Source organism: Haemaphysalis longicornis, unplaced genomic scaffold, assembly GCF_048455015.1.
Source record: "Haemaphysalis longicornis isolate Haplotype H1 unplaced genomic scaffold, Haemaphysalis longicornis Haplotype H1 scaffold_6, whole genome shotgun sequence".
In the NCBI taxonomy this organism is placed as follows: Eukaryota; Metazoa; Arthropoda; class Arachnida; order Ixodida; family Ixodidae; genus Haemaphysalis; species Haemaphysalis longicornis.
In genome coordinates, this window is record NW_027526407.1 from 74569433 (window position 1) to 74581987 (window position 12555).

Genomic DNA, 12555 nt, shown 5'->3' on the forward strand with positions numbered 1-12555 from the left:
AATACAAGCGGCGGCCTGCTCCGGTGCCCAGAAATCCACGTTAGCTTTTTACTTTATCTTAAAGTGCGTTACTGTATATTTTAAATCGAAATATATACGTGTCAACAAGTTCAAAAAGTTTGGTGGAAGGCATCAAAAAATTAAAGAATGTCTTTTATCTCTGAAGGACTCAATTGCCCTATTTTATACTTTTTTACACCAGGTGACATGAATGAAAGCCGACAATAAAAGAAATGTTCATACGTACCGAACAGTTAAGGTATGTGAGGCTCGACTAAAACAAAGGTATTTTATATTAATTGAATTTGGTATTGAAACTCAGCCCTTCTCGAAAACGGATTTGACAGCAGGGAATTTCTCTTTTTAATGTTTTTATTATAGCTTTTCCTTTTTGGCGCGAAAGCAGTAGGGGATTGGGACAATACACGACAGAATCGATGGCCTGTATAAGACAATAGAGGGATTTGGTTACAGGTGGCTTTATTGTGGTGAGTAGTCACACACACGCGCGACAAACAATTGAAATTAAACGCACACACACCCAACAATAACAGAAGGGGGAAGGGTTCGTTTCTGCGTACGCGTGCTCGTAGAAAGAAGTTTTCGAACTAAAGCAAACACATAAAAAAATAACTAATACATCTTATATACAGGTTGTTTAAACTCAATGTTAAAGCATCCCAGCTAATGTGACTACATAATTTCCCGGTGCAGCCACAAAACAGTTACCGAGGCAACGGGCCTGCTGCTGTTGTTTATGAGAAAAAAAAACAGTTTTTTTTCAGTAAATTGGAGACAAAATAATGGCTATACTGCCTCGATTCTTCCCCCAAACTAACAACAGATGCGCTTACTGTTTTGCAAATTGTAAAAATGCACCCCCTCTGAAAATAATTTCAGAACAGGGACTTACAGGTTGGTGCTGCCATCTGCCATCGACATCTAATACAACGCGCCACAGCTTGCGACAGACAGATGGAAGGGGGCGCGCGTTGTTCACACTCGTTCGAAGCCGTCTGCCTGACGAAAGAGGCGTTGGCCTGACTATGAAAAATAAATGTTTTCGCTCTTCTATCAATGAAGTTTAATGTCTCTCTCTCTTTCGTCCGCTCTACTTGGTAAAAAAAAATCGGTCCTTCTCAATTTACAACTTATCGGTAGCTTCCAGGTCGGTCGAGGACTCACCTCTCCTCGAGCAGCAACATTCGAAAACGCTGTGTCTAGAGTTCCGTCCAGACGGAACAATAAAAGTTCCGCCCAGACGGAACGAAGGGCTGCGGGTAACCGGAATCCAAATGAGAACTTAGCGTTCCGTCCAGACGGAAATATATCAAGCATTAAAGTGCCGTCTAGACGGAATCGAAATGCAAGCTTTGCGTTCCGTCCAGGCAGAACGAAAAGCCCATAGGGCTGATTGAACATCGATCGGCGTCTCCACCGCGCCTAACGCCTACGATTCGGAATACAAGAGTCGCTGGTGCGTTGTTTAGACATTGTGAGTAGACAACAAAGCTATGAGGTCAACACTAAGTGCAATGAAGAATAAATATGATTTCCTTTAGGAATTCTCGGTAGTACTAGAAGAACAAAATGTTAACTATATATCCTGATGACAAGCTGCACAGCCACTAGAAGATATGTATAGTTAACAACATATGATTATCAATGTTTATCAACCTGCCCTATTTAATGAGAGAGCAAAAAATGGGGCGTGGGTTAATGGCTACGTTGAGCAAAATATGCGGGTCAAGGACGGATCTGGAGTCTTTGCCCGGACTACAACATTCACGGTAAAAATATTGCTAAAAGCGAACGTAAGGAAAGCCACACGCACACACACACACACACACACACACACACACACACACACACACACACACACACACACACACACACACACGCACACGCACACACACACACACACGCACGCACGCACGCACGCACGCACGCCGGGGAAACTGCGAGTTTAGAAAAAATACAGGAACTCAACGCACGTGTTGCTATCCGAAACTAACCAATACTCAATTAAACAAGTTCTTTATTATCGTGTACATATCTCGCACATTAATCCGATAATAGTACGCGCGAACCACGGAGAAAGAAAATATTGCCCGAACCCATGTGTCCTTATTTTCCAAAGTTGGCTTTCCCTCACTACGCACGGGCTTGCAGTGAAGAGTCCTTAACGATGACGTGGGCACGCGCGGAGTCCGCTGCGAAGCCCCGGAAGGAGGTTCAGCTACTACGCTGTACCCCAGAGACACCGGTACCCAAGCATGGCCTTAAATTATGGTTTTTAGTGTTCCTCCTCTGTCCTCATAGTAGTGTTCACACTAAGTAGTTAGGTAGTCGAATAGTTTAACACGGACTGCCGCCGGAGTACGTTCGAGGGAGTGAGGGAAAATACTTTAATAATGCAGTCGACGCCACATCGTTTCAATAGAACTGCACGGGCATGACGACAGCCGATTGGCTACGGTAGCAGGAAGCCTTCTGGTAAACGCCAACGTTTCCAGCCACTGTAGCCTAGCGGCTTGGACTTGGAGGCTGCTGGCAGCCTGAATACGCCTGGAGTCTCGGGTATCTTCGCGGAAATGAATCCGGACGTTGGAGCGCTGCCATCAAGCCGTGACAGCTACCCGATCACAGAAGCTGCTTACTACCACATATGATGCAACACAGACGAAACGGAAGCAAGCGCAGCCGGCACTGAACCTCTTCTGTGTCGACCAGTTCTGTACAAAAAAATTATGAGATCCCCTAAGCACGATCCACGCCACCTGTATAATACTTGCCTAAGGCGTGAGCGAAAAATGGCCAAACAGCCACTCTCCTGTTGCTCTCTCCTACCCTTTCCCGCTCCGTAGCCTTCCTACGTGCTTACATGTCCGCCAGCCAGCGCGGCTTCTCGCAAACTATGCAATATAGTTGACAGTTTGGGTAGTGTTCCCCAGTCGACGCTCCGACGCCTTCGAGGAAAGCTGACAGACACACGCTGTAGAAGTGGGTGCAGTGTTCGTGACTCGCGAGCAGTGACTTAAGGCGTGGGACGTCTGCCGGCCCGCGCCACATATCGGATGAGTGCCTGAATTAAGCGTCCCTACCGATCCCATTGGAAAGCGGGCGATGCGTTAGACAATGTTTATACAGGCGGCGTTGGCACAATTTAAGGGGTACTGAATGCGAAAGCATTATTGTCAAATTGCCGAACGTATCCTTGCGTAATCATCATCACCATTTTCCGCTCACGCCTTTTTATTCTTCACGTGTGCGCTACTTGTTATAACACCCTGTGAGGTTTGACACTCGTGTTGACGATGACGACGACGACGACGACGCCGTGGCGGGAACATACCCACAGAGTGCTCGTGGCTCCGGCGTGGTCTGCTGGGATTGTCCTGAGTGTGGTTGCGCCGAGAAGAAGAGGTGAGCACCACCAGGGGTTTGAATTTGAGTTTGAGTTTGTTTTGTTGAAATGGCAAATAAACAGGCAAGAAAGTGTTGGGCCAATAGCCGAAGCTAGTGGAGGCCCATATACAAATGCGTTTGCAGCAAAAAAACATCAAAGCAAGATTTACGCTAGTAAATTTAAAACGAGTAAATACACATCAGCATATATGTACAGATACACATACGTACACATGAAGTCATTCTGCATATTATATATATATATATATATATATATATATATATATATATATATATAGATATATATATATATATATATAGATATATATATATATATATATATATATATATATATATATATATATATATATATATATAGTTGCGCTGCTGAGCACGAGGTCGCGGGTTCGATTCCCGGCCGCGGCGGCCGCTTTTCTGATGGAGGCGAAAAGCAAAAACGCCCGTGTGTACGAGATTTCGGCGTACGATAAAGATCCCCAGGTGGTCAAAATTAATCTGGAGCCCTCCACTACGGCGCGCCTCATCGCCTGCGTTGCGTCGGCGCGTTAAACCCTACAATCAATCAATCAATCAATATATATATATATACATAAATATATATATATATATATATATATATATATATATATATATATATATATATATATATATATATATATATATATATATATATATATATATATATATATATATATATATATATATATATATATATATATATATATATATATATATATATATATATATATATATATATATATATATATATATATATATATATTGACCTCTACGGTCCACTCCCAGCAACGACTGCCGGATATCGCTGGGTCGTAACATCCGTAGAACACCTCACAAGGTATGCGGAGACAGCTCCAGTTCGTTCTGGCTGTGCTACTGAGGTCGCCGATTTCTTTTTACGCTCGATCCTCTTGCGTCATGGCGCTCCTCGAGTACTCTTGAGCGATCGCGGCAGGACTTTTTTGTCCAACCTTCTCGAGGAAGTTCTCCGAGCCTCTCATACTGTGCACAAAACAACGTCCGCGTACCACCCGCAGACAAATGGGCTAACTGAGCGCTTCCACCGTACCTTGTCTGATATGATTTCGATGTACATTCGACCCGACCATTCAAATTGGGACACGATTCTCCCATATGTTACATTCCCATACAACAGCGCTGTTCAAAAGACCACTGGTTATTCGCCATTTTTCCTCGTTTTTGGCCGACACCCGTCTTTTATTCTGGATACCACCTTCTTTACTGCTCCCGTGTCTACATCAAGCCCCTTATCCGAGCAGTTTGTCTCACGCCTTGCCCATTGCCGTCGCCTTGCTCGCCTGCACACGGAAGCCTGCCAAAACGACCGGAAACTTCGATATGACGCAACGCATCGTGCTGTCCAGTTCCGCCCTGGTGACAAGGTACTGCTTTGGACGCCAATTCGCAAGCCAGGATTATGAGAGAAATTCCTTCATCGATTTCTTGGTCCCTACACCATCCTCGAAGAAACCTCCCCCGTCAATTATCGCATCGCGCCTTGTTCTCCTCCTTCGGACCGCCGCTACAGGGGCACAGAGATCGTGCATGTGTCCCGGCTGAAACCGTTCACACCTCGCACTCCATAAACTGCTCCCAGGCGGTCGCTTCCGCGACGAGGGGGAAAGTGTGAGAACCAATCTGTCCGTTGCGCTATTGCCCACTTCAAGGAGACATGGATAAGGGCCCTTGTACTGTCGTGGCCAATTCATCGTATACTTCGTCTGCTTCCCAGGACAATTATCATCATCATGCCATACCTCATCTATTCTTCATACCCATCCTCATCATCATTCCTGGGGCTGGAGTTTTGGGTTGCCGCTCAGAATAAACGCGCTGTTCCACTGCCTCTGCGACGTGTCTTCTGGGTGACGGCTGCCCTTGACGTCTCCCTCAATATACATACACGCATATATACACAGTGCCCCATCTATTTAATCATACGTGCATAAATTTACCCGTGCACACATGAAATTGTACAAGAATATGCCAGTATCTGTGTACACGCACGCATATTCTCGGTGTGAGCAGCAGACACATCAAATACTGGATAAATGGTTCCCATGTACCCATGAAATTGCACGTGAATATGCTGGCATATTTGCGTACACACAAGCATATTCTGCGTATAAGTATACATATCGCACACTGGATACATATACACAAAAGCACAGCACTGAATAGCAAGCCGTTCACTGCAATGATAGGAAATACTTGGCATGATATTTCCCAGATGCACATCTAGGAAACGCAATCAGTTTTTAAAGTTTACTCTGAAAAAATCTTTGTACTGTAAACACAAAATCACTAGATACTTTAATTTCCAGTGGAATCGTGTTCCATGTTTTAACGTGGGCCAATGGGAAGGGGACAAAAGCGAGGAGCTAGGGAGGCCAGGCGAGAACAGAGGAGAACGCATGGAGGAGTGGACGGAGTACGTTCGAGGAGCGCGACGTCCAGGTGGAATACTCGAAGCTCGTCGGGTTTTCGGGACCCGAGCTCGAGAGGGGTCTAGGATCCGAACTCACGACCTCCAGAATACGCGTCTGGTGCGATGACCACTAAGCTACCGGAGGGGCTGTTTTTCCCCTCCACTTTCTCGGGTATTTATGTTAAGAGATTTGTTGTCTGGGCTTAAGGGTGGTAGCCAGCGCCACCTGGCGCCTTGGCATCTCTTTCCCGGTACTTTTTCTCTCTTTCCCGGTATTGGCGTTCTTCGAGGGCTGGAATTACGTCCCTGAGGCCATGTAGCGGCTGTTGGCCGGTTTTCCTTCAATGGCAGCAATGAACGCATTCGATAGCCAATTTAAAAAAAATCCACAAAATCAAAGCAGGAATGGAAGGTGTATCTGGTGCGACGGGCAAACCACGCAGTGCCGCTCCGTGGTGGCGATAACTGTAGCTTTCGCAGTGGTTCCAGACGCGAAGGAAAGAGTGAAAGAGTTTATCGAAAGTGTTGTAGGGTCCCTTTAAAGGAACCCTGCAACACTTCCGATAAACTCTTTCACTCTTTCTTTCGTCTCTGGAAGCATTGAGGAAGCCATAGTTATCGCCAGCACGGCGTGGCACTGCGTTGCTTGCCCGTCGCACCATATACGCCTTCCGTTTCTGCTTTGTTTTTGTTTATTTATTTTTAAAGTTGTTGTCGAAAAGCGTTCATTGCTGCCATTGAAGGAAAACCGGCCAACAGCCGCTACATTGCCTCAGTGACGTAATTCCAGCCCTCGAAGAACGCCAATACCGGGAAAGAGATAAACAATCTTTTGAGCAAGTTTCTGTGTTATCTGGTGGGCACATAGTAGTTATCTTTGGCTGACGTACTTTGCGACCCCCCATTGTAACTACTGGGTGAGTTGGTTGACTGCGTTCTGCAAGCATTGAGGACTTAGAAAAAAGTTGAAAAAAATGTTGCAGGGCCCCTTTAAACAGCTGGTCGGTGCAAATGTGGCTTTATAGATAAGGATGGTGGCGAGCCGCACGACGTGTACCTACGTCATCATGCTCTTTCTCTCATTTGACCGCGATAAACACGTGCAGGAATTATGCAATGCCTTATGAAAGAACGTAAGTGACCTGTTCCAATTTTAGAAAATAGCACAGCTTTACACATGGTCCTACGTGTCAAGGTGAAAGAGCCGGAGGCAGAACACCCGTGACACATTTAATAAAATCAGAACGCTGTGTTCTCTTCTACTCGATTTTCGTCGCAGTTTGCGCTGCTTTATTATCGAAATCATACACCAACTTGCGGTACTGTATAAATCTTTCTGATACTATAGGTTTCTGATTTATCTTCATTGTCCCGACTTAGAAACATCTAAATAGAATTTTATGGGCGAAGCCCCTTAGGAGTTCAGGCTGTCGGCATCTCACGTCGTCGTCGTCGTAACTGTCGTCTCACGTAGTCACGGTACTAAAACACCCGGACACTCGTTTTCCAACGCCTCGCGCTTGAACGCTTCGTGCTTCAAAGACACGAGATTTTTACAGCAAAGCTGTATACCTCTACCCCTTAACGGTTTCATCTGCTTGGGCAAAAACGCCAAGGCGCCGAGAATACACTGATACAATGCACGCTTCGCTCTCCCCAGGTTTCACGTTAGTGGAGAGGGCCCGGGATTTTCGTTGAAGTCACGCTTTTCGCTGATCCCTCCTTTGGCCAACAGGCGCCCATTAACCCAAGGGATTAGTTCGCTCTTAAGTCCGGAAAATCCAGCAATCTGGTTGTCAGCCTTGTGGTTTGGGATTCACGGTAGGAAGGAGCCAAATGGTGCAGGAGACGATCAGAAAATGTGAAAGCGGGTTTTCTGATCGTCTGCTAGCTCATTTGGCTCCTTCCTAGGGGCATTTTCTGATCTCTGCTGCACCATTTGGCTCCATGAATCCCAAACGTGCGTTTCGCTCTGAATACCCCAGGTGGCGCCGTCGTTCCAAGATCAACTTGCGCTGGCTCGCGCGTCCAAATCAACCGCCATTTTCCCATAGGCGAAAATCGTTTTTATTTAGTTTCAGAATAAATAGGTAAGTACCGTCGTTGTTCCCGGTGTCCAACAGAATAGACCACAAATGTGGCCTTCGTGTGAAGTTTGAGCGCGAACAGAGCGGCGGTTCGCTCTAGAAAAATTTTCAAAGTGTTCCAATTATCGTCGCACCACCCTCGATTTGGATGTAGTGCTTCTTCCACTCACTCTTTACTCGCGTCTCTCTCTCTCTTTCTCTCTCTCCTTGAACACGGTATTCTATGGTACGTTTTGTCCGATTTGGTGCATCCGGTGGGGGAGTGGGCACTGAAATCACGACAGCTTACACCTATTTTTCCCAACTTACACCCATGTGTTTGTGTTATAATGATCGCCCTCTAGTGCAAGCTTTGGAAGGCTGAAGCGCATTCCGTGGCCCACGGCAACTTACACCTGTGTTCCCGCGTTATCTATGATAGCCATCTCTTTCAAGCATTGGGAGACTGAAGCGCATTTTGTAATCCATGGCTAGCGTGTAAGGCGCGCCTATTCCCGACTTTTTAAGGCGAAGCTTTTTACTTTTGCACTCTAAGGGTTCTGTCGCGACCATTATTGTCAACAGAAAACTTCCGCGAACAAATAGAAGAAGTTGCTGGCCCCACCAGGGATCGAACCTGGAACAAATAGAGAAACGGAGCGAGAGCCCGTTGTCTTATCGATTGAGCTACGAGCCCACGCGGAGACGGGAGAGACAGATGGTGCACTCACTGAGCACATCTGCGGGTTTACCCTCTGCGTTCTCGCTGAAGTGACGTCATAGCGTCACGCGACCTCTCGCGCCACTGTGAACTGCGCCAACGGTACGTGTAGCGGGCGTATGCGCGCCTTGTGCATACGCTAGGAGATAAAACATTAAAGGAAGCTCACACCAACGCATTACATCTCACTTCCGCGTCTCTGCCGCCGATATCGTTGCCTCCATCGGCGGCTGCAGAGACGGAGAAGTGAGCACGTTTAACACCTGGTTTGAGCTTCCTTTAATTTTAAAAACGAAGAGTTTCACTTCACTAATACAACTCAAGCAACCACCGTTCATGAATCATTGAAATAACCTTAGCAAGGAATATCTCTTTGAAGTAATGAAGGGTGTGGTTAAGGGCATCTCACTTGTCTCTGGTTTCAACCTTTGTAGGGCCACGTGTGTGAATTCAAGTGACGTCACATGGGTAATCGTTGTGGGTGTGGTTTACAGCTTCGCTTTCCAACCACCTTCACAGGGTGGATGATTGGCGTGTATTGTTTTGGCAAAGCCGTTCTGTTCGTCTTTTGAGTACTCTCCCCCACCCCCAGTCAGCAGTCAGGCCACTGTCGTCTGTTTCTTCCGTCGTCTCTTTCTCGCCGTCTCTTGCTTTTTTTGTTTTTTTGTCTTCCGGATTTCGGCTTCTAAGAACAAAGAGCACGGAAAGCCCACGTGTCCACGCCACGCTGCTGAGTGGTGGCAGTTCACACGGCGCAGACAAAGCCTGTCAGACGATTCCCTCCTCCGCACGGTCTGATGGAAAGAGGAGGGCGAAGTTTACGCAGAAGAATTGGCGCGAATGTCTCTCGCTTTATCAAAAAGCACATAAAAGTCCGACAACACCTAAGCACTTATGGGTTGTGCATGTGAAAGCGTGAACGTCCAGTTGAGTGCCCGCGACGCCTCGCTTCCGCCTCGCATAGTCCAAAAGCTTTGTAATATTTCCGCTTGAGACACTTAATTTGCTTTGCAATCAAGCTTGACGCTTTCGAGTGGCTTCGATCTGTCTCCCAAACAGTGCGCCGCTGCTCGCACCTTGCAAGGGGAGAGTTGACGAAGATGGCCATTTTATTCGCTTGTCTTCTCACTGTTTCGGCAGCGTTCTTCCGCTCCGTCTGCGTTCTACAGTTAAACCTGGATGTAACGAGCCTGTATTCAACGAATTCCTAGATTTAAAGAAGTTTTTCAATTCCCCGTTGTTGGCCTCAGTGAAACCAATGTTTTTTTGCGACCTCTATGTAACGAAGGTGTCGCGACGGCTAACCTTGATGTAACGAATTCGCTGTGCTGATGAGCCATTGTTTCTTGCAATTTCTCTAAAAACTCCTCTGGAGAAACTCGCTAATTTAGCGAATTTAGCCCGCGCTAAAAACTGCCGTGCGCTTTATCCTGTGAGTGCGGCGTCGGTTATGTGCACGGCCTGCCTTTCGGCGTGTAGTCCGGGGACGGTTCTTCGGTGATGATTTCTGCTGCCAGAAAACGAAAAGCTCACAATTTTAAATGCTGTCTCCGCCGGCATAAAGAAGAACGTGGCGTCCCGGTACACTATCCCAGCTAGAACCCTCTCAACAATTTTGAGTGCGGTTAAGAGCATCAAGTTCGCAAAAAGGCACCCTTTCAGCATAAGTTTGGTTTTTGACAGCGCGTTAAGGCACCCAAAAGTGTCGAAAGGCAAAAGTGATACTAAAGTAACGTTTGTGAATAGGTGGTAAGTGACGTTGCTTCTTTGAAGGGCTGTGTAGTGACTAAGCTCGTGGGAAAGTAGCAGGCGTATCACGCAGTTTTTAACTGTGAAATTAACCCTTGAAGGCTGAGTTCACCGTCACTGATTTCTAGCGTTCTGGTTTCGTTTCTGTTTCATTCATGTCAGCCTTAACTCGAAACCCGCACGTAACTAAAAAATGCGAATTTTTCATCAACTTCGTTATATTCACGTTTAACTGTACTGGCATGAACAGCCTCCTCTCGCTACTGCTGAGTTTATGCTTGCGCTGCGGAACGCCTCGTGGTATGGAACGCTCCTCACGTCTCAGACGCCAACGCCAACACCGGCTTTTTCGCTCGATGGGCCATTTAATATTTTCTCATTACAGTGCCTGACGAACGCGAGCGTGGCTCGCCATATGGGCCGTAAAATACGTTCCTATTTAACATGTCGCCCAAGACGGTCCATAGTACCAACGAAAATATTGTCACAAAGCCAAAGACGACGCAGCTGTCTTGAAGGAAAAAATTCCCCCGCATTTCCCCGAGGGGGAGAATGTGAAAGTGCGAATGCACGGTTGTCGGCCCGCTTGCGGCGCTTGCGCTCGGCCCCCGCAGCCCACCGCCTCGCCGCCTTCTCTTCCATCTCTTCCATCGGGTTTGTAGTATCACGTGTACACCACGCAGTTATCAAGCCGCTATAACGCCGCTGAGTCGCCAACGCACGCCGCTGACGACGTAGTTTGAATGCGTTAAAGATATAAGGCGCGTCAACACTGATATCACCGTCGCGTCCGTGGCTTGATCGGTAGAGCGTCGCGCTGCGGCCGCAAAGTCTGCGGATCGAAACCTGGCGCCGGATGCTGTTTCTTTATAGAGGAGCACTGCTGACGCCGACGCCGCCGCCGGCGGTGGATGGTTTGGGGTCGCTTATAAAGTGTATTACTTAAAAAGATCGGCAAGATTTGTTGACGGGCTAGTTGGTCTGATACTTGACAAGCCAATAGGATTGCGCGGAACGACGACGACGTCGTCCTGTTGTCTCCTCTTCTTGTTGTCGTTCCGCGCAATCCTCATGGCTTGTCAAGAAAGAAAATTGGGCCCATCTCCCCGCGAGGGGGACTCGAGTAAATGTGTCGCATAGGGGGTGGGTGTATTGCGTTAACGTTTAGTGTTTGGGGAGTTGGTGGTAGTGAATGCGTTGTATCAGCAGCTTCTTGACGTGGTTTGAATGAGTCAAGGATATAAGGCGCGTTCGTAGCCTCCCATTCTGTGTCGGCTTTGTGGCGCAGTGGGTAGAGCACCATGTACATTGCGTTCCGCCCGCGGGGTCGAGGGATCGAAACCAGGCGCCGGATAGCATTTCTTTTTATATAGCGTAGGGGGAGGGGTGTGGACTACGACTACGGACGTCAACGCGGGTGACATCGTGAGTTACTGAAATGCTCTGCCTTTAAAAGAAGTTTATTGGAGCGAACTTGTGCTCCCCTAACAACTCAAAGAATACACAGGCGGCGAAGCAGCAGTCCACAAAGTGACGTGCGCAGACTGGTGTCGGCGAATCGAAGACAGCGGCGTCTGCTCTGCGGGAATTTATCTTTGAGCGCGAGTGTTTCTCGAACCGTCGATTTCATCCGTAACACTGTAGATCGAAGAAGATTGTTCTAGAGTGTTCACGTTAGTTCGAAACGCTCTCCCTATCAAAAGAGATAACATGTGCGGCATAAAAATAAAGAATGGAACAAGCGATTCACTTGGCACACAGATAACACAGACCGGCGCAGCCGCGCGGTAAAAACAAAACATAAATAAACAAACGCAATGCATGGTTCGCGGCAATATACAGGCCGCAAGCGCAGCAGGTGGCCGTATTTTTCAATAAATCTGACCGCCAAATTTTTCGAAGACTAGTAATAGTGGTGCGTGTTGGGAAACATATTTCAGAAGGAAGTGATACGTGACATCGGCGTACGCAAAGGGAGAGGGGGTACGAAAGTAACTCAGCCTGCCAACAAATAATAACTACCCGTAATTGTTTTTGCGTAAATAAGCTACGCACCAACCACATGCTGCCTCGATGTATGTTCTCACGACGAAGTTCAGCCATTTTGCAATTCCAGTGGGGGG